The 9,395-nt window shown below is 48.6% G+C and overlaps 1 protein-coding gene across 8 annotated transcripts in view; it reads left to right on the top strand.

Annotated features, from left to right (window-relative positions):
- Plekha7 (pleckstrin homology domain containing A7) overlaps positions 1 to 9,395 on the top strand; it is a 186,096-nt gene that overhangs the window by 990 nt on the left and 175,711 nt on the right. The window lies entirely within an intron of this gene.

The following is a 9,395-nucleotide window of genomic DNA, read 5'->3' as shown; positions in this document are numbered from 1 at the left end:
CGGCTGCGTACCCGGGTTCGCAGCGCCGCAGGGGGCCTGGCCAGGTCCCGCCCGCCCTTGGCCGAGCCTGCAAACTCCACGGCTCCCGGGACACGCCTACCCTGGGGGCACGCGCTGGGCATAGTGGCGGGTGTCAGGGAGTAGGGCTCGCGTGGGTCAGGAGTGTGGTCTGAGGGCTCCAGCCTGGGGGAGGGGGAAGAGGGGCCCGGACGCCAGCCTAGCCGCCCTGGCTGGGCTCACCGTGGAGAGTTGGAGCGCGACCCGGGGCCGCTGCATCCTTGCTTCTCAGGGATGGGATGGGGGTGGGGCTCCCAGTGAGCCAATGACATTCCTGGAACTCTACCCGCGCGTCTTCGGCGGGCGCCGAACGCAGAGGAACGCGGACGGTCGGCTCTGCCTGGGCTAGTAGAACAGGAGTTTTGCTGCCTGAGTCTCTGGGCGCTATCCCAACAGTTTTTCTGGGTCTTTTGGGCCGCGTGGATCTGATCACGAAGCCGTAGGGGGCACGTGCACAGTCTTCACTTTTCCCACTTGGGAAAGTTGCTTGTGTTGCAGCGTTCCTCCCTCTGCTTCCAGTGGGTCCTGGGAGTCAGAACTTGCCTTTGATCGTTTGCCCCAGTCAGTGCCTGGCATAGAGTAGGAGCTCTGTAAATGTTTGTTTATGGAATGAATGAACTAGCCAAAGGTCTGGCGCTCGATGGTTTGACTGGCACTCGGTGTACTGTGGGGGACCGTGATTCAGAATTCATTTCTTCACCAACTTGGAAACAACAATGTTTAGATCTGGATCAGAATAGGTGAAGAAAGTCCCCGAGCCTCTTTTATCACTTGGGACGCTTGTATAGTGGCTGCTGATGGATGAGATTTATGGAAGGGAGGTGCTGTTTCTGTTTGTCGATTTGTAATTCACGGGAAAAAAGGAAACAAAAAGTGAGCAAATAATAGCAGGTAAGGTGACTGCTGTGTGGAAAATTAACACGAGGGGATGTGACTTGGAGTGATTAGATGGCTGGTTGGATTGGTAGGTCCTGATGACTTTTCTGAGCAGGTGACATTTGGAATTTGAATGACAAGAAGGACCCTTGCTGTGATGACCAGTAGGGGCAAAACATTTCAGAAAAAAGAATGTTTAAGGAACAAAATCCTTCAAGTTCAATGAGTAAAAAGTCTTGTGTGGCTTGGAGGTGGTGACCAAGGGAGAGGATGTCATTAAAGGGAGTCACACAGGAAGGGAGGTAAACTGGACCAGGGTAAAAGAACTGCTGAGCTCTATTCTGAGACCAGGAAGAACTCAGACGTTTTAAAGTGGCTTGGTATGCTTTGCAGTTTTAGGGAGAATGGGGTTTGCGTGGACAGCTGTGCCAGGGAGGCAGGAGAGCAGCAGGAGGCTGTGGCTGTGGTCCAGAGCAGCCATTATGTTAGTGGGGGGGGGGGGTTGAAGCACGGAGATGGAGAACAGGAGTCAGATTCAGGCTGTGCTTTGGATGCTGCCTGAGAGAGAGCGCAGTCAAAGATGACTCCTAGGGGACTGGGGAGATGCTCAGTTCATAAAGTGCTTGTCATGCGAGCATGAGGACTCACATGCCACCTCATCAAAATCTAGGTATAGTAACAATGTGCACTTGTAATCCCAGCACTGGGGAGGTAGAGACAGGAGAATCTGGACCTTGCTCCCTGTCATCCTAGCCTAAGCTACAAGCCCCAGGCCCCAGCAAGAGACTGCTTTAAAAAATAAGTGGATGTTTGAGAAAAAACATGTGAGATTGGGCTGTCTTCTGGCTTGTACATTCACAGGCCCACATACACGTGTGCACTTGTGCACACAGAAATACAAACAAGTACACATACTACACACACACACACACACACACACACACACACACACACACAGATGATTCCTGGAGGTAGGAGTTCCTGAGTGGGTGGGTGGTGCCCATACCGTTGAGATGGGAAGGCTGGAGGAGAAACGGGCTTGAATAGGTGTTTTAAAAAAATCTTATTTTGTTCTGTTACATATAAGATGTAAATATATCCTATAGATCAGCGATTCTCAACCTGTCATTCACAAATGATCCTTTCCCAGGGGTCGACTAGGATCATCAGAGGACACACATTCCCATTATGATTCATAACAGCAAAGTTACAGTTATGAAGTAGCAGCATTAGGAAGGCTGAGAACCACTGATACTGATTTATGAATCTGAAGCTTGGGCTCGAGAGGGGGCGAGGCCTGCAGAGACCGATCGGAGGATAACTGCGTGTGATGCCATAGGGAATAGATGACATCATCGAGGACAAGTGTGGGCCAAGAAAGTCTGTCCTGGTTTGCTTGCTGTTGTCATAAGCACCATGAGCAAACTTGTAGTGAGGGGGACCAGGGGAAAAAAGGGTTTGTCCCTTCTCAGTCAGAGCAGAAAGTTGAGCAGGAACTGAAGCAGACACCGAAGAGGAAGGCTGCTTATCGCCTCACTCTGGCTTGCCAGCCCGCTTTTCTTATGCTTACATGTGTAGGATACCGTGGTCCACACTTGGCTGGGCCCTCCCACATCAATCATCAATCAAGACAATTCCCTGCAGTTATGTCCACTGGAGGCCAGTCTTCAGTTGAGGTTTCTGATTTCCAGGTGACTCTAGTTTGTATTTAGAAACTAAGCAGAACAATGCTCTAAGCTTGGGGGCAAGCAGTGGCTGAGCTCAGGAAAAGCAAACTTAAGAGTTTGAGAAGGTGAGAAGATGTGTAGTCACAGGGACCTCCAGAACAGGGGACAGCCAGCCATGACAGATGACGTGGGTAAGAAACACCTGTCCAAGAAGGACAGCACATTTTCCTGGAAGTTTTAATGTAAAGAGGAGTCCAGGCAGGCATTGGCTGATAGCTGGAGATTGTGCTGGGTAGAGAGGGAGGGTGTCTTAGGGTTTGATTGCTGTGAAGAGACCACATGACCAAGGCAACTCACCTAAAGGGAAACATTTAATTGGGGATGGCTTACAGTTTCAGAGGTTTAATTCAGTGTCCTTATGGCAGGAAACATGCAAAATACAGACCAGCATGGTGCTGGAGATGGAGCTGAGAGTTCTACATCTTGACCCAAAGGCAGCCAGGAGGAGACTGGGATTCCACACTGGGCAGAGCTTGAGCATAGGTGCCCTCAAAGCCTGACACCACGGTGATACACTTCCTCCAACAAGGCCACACCTCCTAGTAGTGCCACTCCCCCTGGGCCAAGTATTCAACGGGAGTCTATGGGGGCCTTACCTCTTCAATCCACCACAAAGGGATTTGCTCTTTTCAGGGAAGGATGGTACAACATCTTTTGTTCTGGACAGGGGTGGGGGTGGGGGTGGGGGTGGGGGCAGGGTGGAGAGGAGATAGATGTAGGAAAGAAACCAGTTATTGGAGCAGAGTTTGTGTGGAAGTGAGAGGAAAGGATGCCATCCTGTACCTCAAGGTCACTTATTGGAGCAGTGAGGAGAGGTTGTGAGTGTTTTGCAGTAGTGGCACAGCCTTGAGCTTGGATTTGTGCAGTCTGTAAGACTCTAGGCTGCTGTCTCAGCACCAGGATTTTATCCCTGTTGTAACTCTACTTCCATTATTCTGTCCCTGCTGCTCACTACTCTCCGTTCTGGATCTTCCCACACTTTCTGGAAATGACTACCCATAGCAACATTAACGGTGGCCCCTACTCTCAAAGGCAGCTCTTGGATTCCAGTAGGACCAAATCCAATTGTGTTTTCTACATAATTTCTGAAGAGACCTCCAGACTGGGACTAATTCGCTTCCTCTTTGCCCCACCTCCCATGAAGTTTTACATCTATCTGCTTACTAAAGAGTTTGTGGGGTTTTTTGTTTTTGTTTTTGTTTTTGTTTTTTAAGTTACTACATTTGATTGTGTGTCACCGCCAAGCCTTGTCCCTAGCCTTTGGTTTTCTGAGAAAAGATCTCCCTGTGATCCTTACACTGGTCTTGAGATCCTCTTGTTCCTATCTTCTGAGGGTTGGGATCACAGGTATGCGCAACTGCAGCCTATTTACTGGATCCCTTAATACCGTCTAGAGTCTGTTTCTTGAAGAACCCCCTAAACTATGAAATGTGGACTTTAGTTTATTTCTGCATTTTTGGCTACATTTTGTCTTCATGGCTCTCACAAGTGCAGGTGAGGTGGTGCAGACTCCCCTTTAAGAAAAGGTATTATGCTGGGGCAGTGGTGGCGCACACCTTTAATCCCAGCACTTGAGAGGCAGAGGCAGGTGGATTTCTGAGTTCAAGGACAGCCAGATCTACACAGAGAATCCCTGTTTCAAAAAACCAAAAAAGAAAAGAAAAGACATTGCACTCTGAGATGTTTTCATTTTTCCATGAGTCTCTTGACTGGATAGCAAAAATCACAGTAGTTATCTATACCAACAATGAGAACAGTAGTAATTATATATCTTGTTTTTTTTTTTTTGAGACAGAGTCTTGTCTCTATAGCCCTGACTGACCTTCAAGTCACAGAGATCCACCAGCTTCTGCCTCCTGAGTGCCAGGATTAAAGGTGTGCACCACCAAGCCTGGGCCTAAATTTTTTGTTTGTTTGTTTAAGACAGGGTCTTGCAGTTTAGCCCAGGCTAGCTGTATTTTCTAGCTTCCTAAGAGTTGGTCTCACAGCTAAGCACCTCTACCACATGGTGCTAACTTAGTTGAGGTCTTGGGAAAAATATCAGGAACTGCTATTGCTATTCATAGCTGTTGTCTGATTTATTTACTTAAAGACAGGGTCTCACTCTGCAGCCCAGCTGGCCTGGACAGTTAACAGTCCTTCTGCCTCAGCTTTCCTGAGAATTTCTCAGGATTATAGGCATGTATCACTATACCTAGCTTTTTGTTTAGTTTTGAAATAGAGCCTCATGTCAAACCTATCAGGAAGCTATGCCCCTAGTCTCTGTTTAATTTTTATTTCCAGACAGAATCTCATTGAGCAGCCCAGGGCAGCCTTGAACTTGCAACTGTCTTACTTAGTGTCCCAGTAGTTGGGATTTACAGATCTGAGCCATAGTAAAGCTCTAGAGCTGCTTGGTGAATGATCCTCCTGCCATAGTCACCTGTGTGCTTGGTAGTGCATATGTGTGTGGAGGTGGGTGTTGGCACACCACACCCTGCTTGAAGGCTACTCCTTGAGGGCAGACCTGTTCACTGTTTCTGAGGCTTTGGCACACAGCCCAGGCCTGGACCTGCTTCCGCCCTCCATATTTATGGAAGAGGCCATGTCCCTAAGAAACCTTGGGCAGTCATTAAGTAGTCTAGTCTTTATAAATTCTTGGGTGAAGAGGAGACTTGTGTGTGGAGCAGAAATGGGGGAGCCAGGAGTGGGCCTGTTGGGGCCGGTATTTGGACCCAGGCATCTTGGAGGTAGTCACTCATTGGCAACAGCAACACTCAGAGCAGGAACCTGTCCAGTAGAGCTCAGGCAGCCTTTTCTACCTCCTTGTTCGAATGAGCTCAGCGCTTTGCATCTGTGCATTTTCTCACCTGTTGGCAGTTAGACTAGATCTCCCTCTTTCCCTGGCTTCAAGAGCTTGGCATCTTCTGCCTTTGTTCCAAGGTCCTGACATTGGATCAAATGATCACACAAGGTGCCACTTAGCTTCAGGTCCTCTAGCCTTAGCCTTGCGGACTTGGGTCATCCTGTGTGAGTGCCATTCCCTAGGCAGTAGGACTTGGGAAAGATACCCTGAAGAAGTTGTCAGTCTGCTGTTCCTCCTGTGTTGTGGCCTGAAAACGTCCTAGGGGGCAGAGCCTATAGCTTGTTTCAGGTCCCCACTGCAAAGTGGAAATGGAAGGCACCTGCTGAAAGGGGAGGGTGCTGTTGGTAGAACTGTAGTAAAATGGGCGTGGTGGCACAGCGATCTTAGCATGTGTCTCGGGAGGAGGCAAGGCCATCAAAGAGTTCAAGGTCATCCTGGGCACTCAGTCTGGGCTACATGAAACTCTAGCTACTGGAGTCTCCGTCTCCAAAACCCAACTACAAAACAAAACTGCAGTGTAAGCCAGTGTTTTCAGCCAGCAGTTCCAGCAATCTGGAGGTGGAGGCAGGAGGATCCAAGAGTTCAAGGCCATTTTCAGAAATGTATTGAATTGTAAGAAGCCAGTCTGGGTTATGTGAGCCCTTTTGTCAAGCTGAAGGAAACACATACACAAAATTACAGCATAAAACTTGTTTCCTTTGCAGGTTCCCCACCCCCCTACACTTGTCATGGTTTTAAAAATTTGCTATTTCATGTCCTTTTTTTTTTTTTGTCTCTAGCCCTGGATAGCCTGGAATTTGCTATGTAGATCAGGCTGGTATCAAACTCACAGGGGTCTGGCTGTCTTTGCCTCCCCAGTGCTGGGATTAAAGGCATGCATCACTATCTTCTGGTTTGTTTAGTATCATTTTAAGTAAAGAAAAAAAAAATTAAGAATGTTATATATGTTTCATAGCTCATCTCTATATCAAATATAATCATTTATTTAAATGTCAATATCAGGTCATTCATCTCTAAGGCCGAATGATTCATCAGCATCATGGCCCACTGTAAAATACAGTATAGGAGTGGTCAGGCTCAGGGCACTGGGGACATGGTGAGGTACACGCAGGCCAAGCGGGACCCAGGAGGCTGGGAGAAGCAGGGAGAGCTGGGCTGGTGAGAGCCCTGGCTTCTAGCCTCTTCAAAGACACCTTGCTGTGGACCATGCCCAGTTCTTAGGATGCAGCCTTCAACTTTTCAATCAGTTTAAAGACAAAGTAAAGAGTGAGTCAGACATGACAGATGTCAAAGGGGAAGTCCCTATTAGCTGGAAGGCCCTTTAGGAAAACTATTGGAACTTGGACACAGCACTTCCAGGACTTTTATTTCAAAGCAGAAATTAACAGTCTTACATTGAATTCTGGGTGCTAATGGCTTACATGTATTTAAAGTGGAAATCCTGAAGCCTCATTGTTGAAGGGCAAGCAGGTTCTCCAGCTTGGCTGGTTTGGGTATAATCTCACACTTTACCTTGTACTTCCTGGTGGCTTTATCAAGGGGGAAAGCCGGATCACGGATTTAGCACTGCGTCCGTGGGAAAACACTAACAGTGAGTGTTTTGTGGAAAGCTGGAGGAGGGACTTAGAGCTGTGGTTTGTTTCACACTCTCAAAACACCTGGAAACAACCCCAAGAAGGACTGACTTAAGTCTGCTTAAGGCTGTTGACCAGTGGGGGAGCCAGTTGCTCCTGAGGCCAGGAGGTCTGTGTGAAGAGGGTAGGTGTGAGTCTGCTCTGCATTGGTAACCACTGGGAGACTTGAGTGATGGGAGAAGGGAGGGTAGGTGTGAGTCTGCTCTGCATTGGTAACCACTGGGAGACTTGAGTGATGGGAGAAGGTAGCTCAGAGGAAGAATGCTTGCTTGACATGCCGAGGAAGCCTGGGTTCCATCCCCAACACAGCAAAAGGAAAAAATAATAAGGACCACGTGCTTCTGCCCCTATGATACACTTTCCATCCTCCTCACACAATAAGGGGATGCGTTTGGCACTTCCAAGTGGAGGTAGATCGTGAGCAGGAAGCAGGAGGACAGCCAATCCCAGGTTTTCCAGGGCTACAGAGTGAGCAAGTTCAAAGCCAGTCTGTACAATTTAATGAGACTGTGATTAGGAGTTCTGGCCCAGGAGTGGGGCGTTTGCATTGCATGTACAAGGTAAGGTTCTGCATGCAAGTCACAGTTTTTTTTTTTTTTTGAGGGGAGGGGTGGGCAGCTGGCAAGACAGGCTAGGATGTGGAATACTGGGTGACAGACTGTGATGCCCACTCCAGCTCAGCATAAGGAGTCAGACTCAGACCGGCATGGTGTTGTGAGTAAATATTGGCAGAGGGAAGAACCTGAGGAATACGGTGGTGTTTTCCTCTTGTCACATGGCTGTCAAAACATTTGCTTTTTGATTTCTGGGAAGGGGAAGCATTTTGAATGAATGTTTTTATTGTCTGCAGAATGTTTTGAGAACATTATCTGGTTCAACTCTTAACCATTATTTCTTTTTTTGGCTGTAGAACTTTAGCTCCTGGAGTAAACTGATTTTCCTACAGTTACTTATTAGCTCAGCCTTTTCAGGGCTCAGGGGAGAGGCCTGGAGGTATTGTTACCCTAGCTTGTGCTTCTCAGGCATGCGGACCACAGATTTAATGACAGAAGGAAGGGCCAGGTCTACTTCCCTGGGAGACTTGGGTGCAGAAAATGTCACGTGTGCAGACTTCAGTTTTGCTGTACTGGAGTGGAACCCAGGCTTTGGGCCTGCTGGGCAAACTACCACTGAATGACATCCCAATCTTTGACTGTAGGAGCAGCATCTTACTGTGAGGCCCAGGCTGGCCCCACTCCTCGTCCTCCTGCCTCTGTGTCCCAAGTGCTGGAGTTACAGGCCTGCACCACCACACCTGCCTTCTGTGGACTTTACAGTTGATTCGTCCTCTCCTCTGCCTCCTTGGGATCACTACATTGGTAAGCTGCATCAGATCTACTGTGTGCCTTTCTCGGTTTCCCAAATAGAAGCAATCTGCCCCAAGAGGTGCCAGCTTCTCTTAACTGCCATCTGGGCATGTGTTTGTGTCGTCGGACCTTTGCAAGTCTCACACTGTCCGTCAATCGTATGCTCACTGCGGTGTGTTATGGGGAAGACAGAGAGTGTATGTAATGGGGAGTCTTTGTCTCAAGGAAGTGTGGGGAGACCCATCATTGGCCTTCTGGTCTTTCTGGGACTTAGTCCCCCAAACAGGTCTAGTGCCTGGAGGAAAGCCACACCAGCAGCTGTTGTGGCCTCAGGTTATCTTCCTTCCTCCCCTTTACCCCCTTTGACAGAGCCTTTCTGTGGAGCTATGGTTGGCTCCAAAATTTCTATATAGATCAGGCTGGTCTTTAACTCACGGACTTCCTTGGCTCTGCCTCTTGAGTGCTAGGATTAAAAGCATGTACCACGCCGCCTTGGGGTGTCCTCTTTGGCTGGACTGAGAATGTTTGGCCTCTCTTATCCAGTCTCCTCACAACCACCTTCTACCTGGGAAGCAGGCTTGGTTTTTCTGGAAGCCCAAAGGACAGCCAGGTCCTGCATCCTGTAGACAGGGCGTAGATGTGTGGATGTGGTTGACACCTGTGGGGAGAGGTAGCCTTACCACCTGGATGCTAATCCTAGCCGGGCACTGGCTGCTCTCTGACCTTGGTCCATGGCTGACTCTCTTTACGCTTACTTCCCCAAAGGTCCAGTGTTGTTAGTTTGAGGATTAAATGAATCACGAGATGGAAAAAGCCCAGGACATGTTTAGTGCAAAGTAAATGTCAATGAACGTGAGCTCCTGAACATCCATTCCCACAGCTCAGAGCTGGGGCGAGAATAGGAGTCTGA

This window comes from Mastomys coucha, unplaced genomic scaffold (assembly GCF_008632895.1).
Source record: "Mastomys coucha isolate ucsf_1 unplaced genomic scaffold, UCSF_Mcou_1 pScaffold21, whole genome shotgun sequence".
In the NCBI taxonomy this organism is placed as follows: Eukaryota; Metazoa; Chordata; class Mammalia; order Rodentia; family Muridae; genus Mastomys; species Mastomys coucha.
Note: the sequence above shows the minus strand (reverse complement) of the source record. Positions and strands in the feature narration are given on the sequence as shown.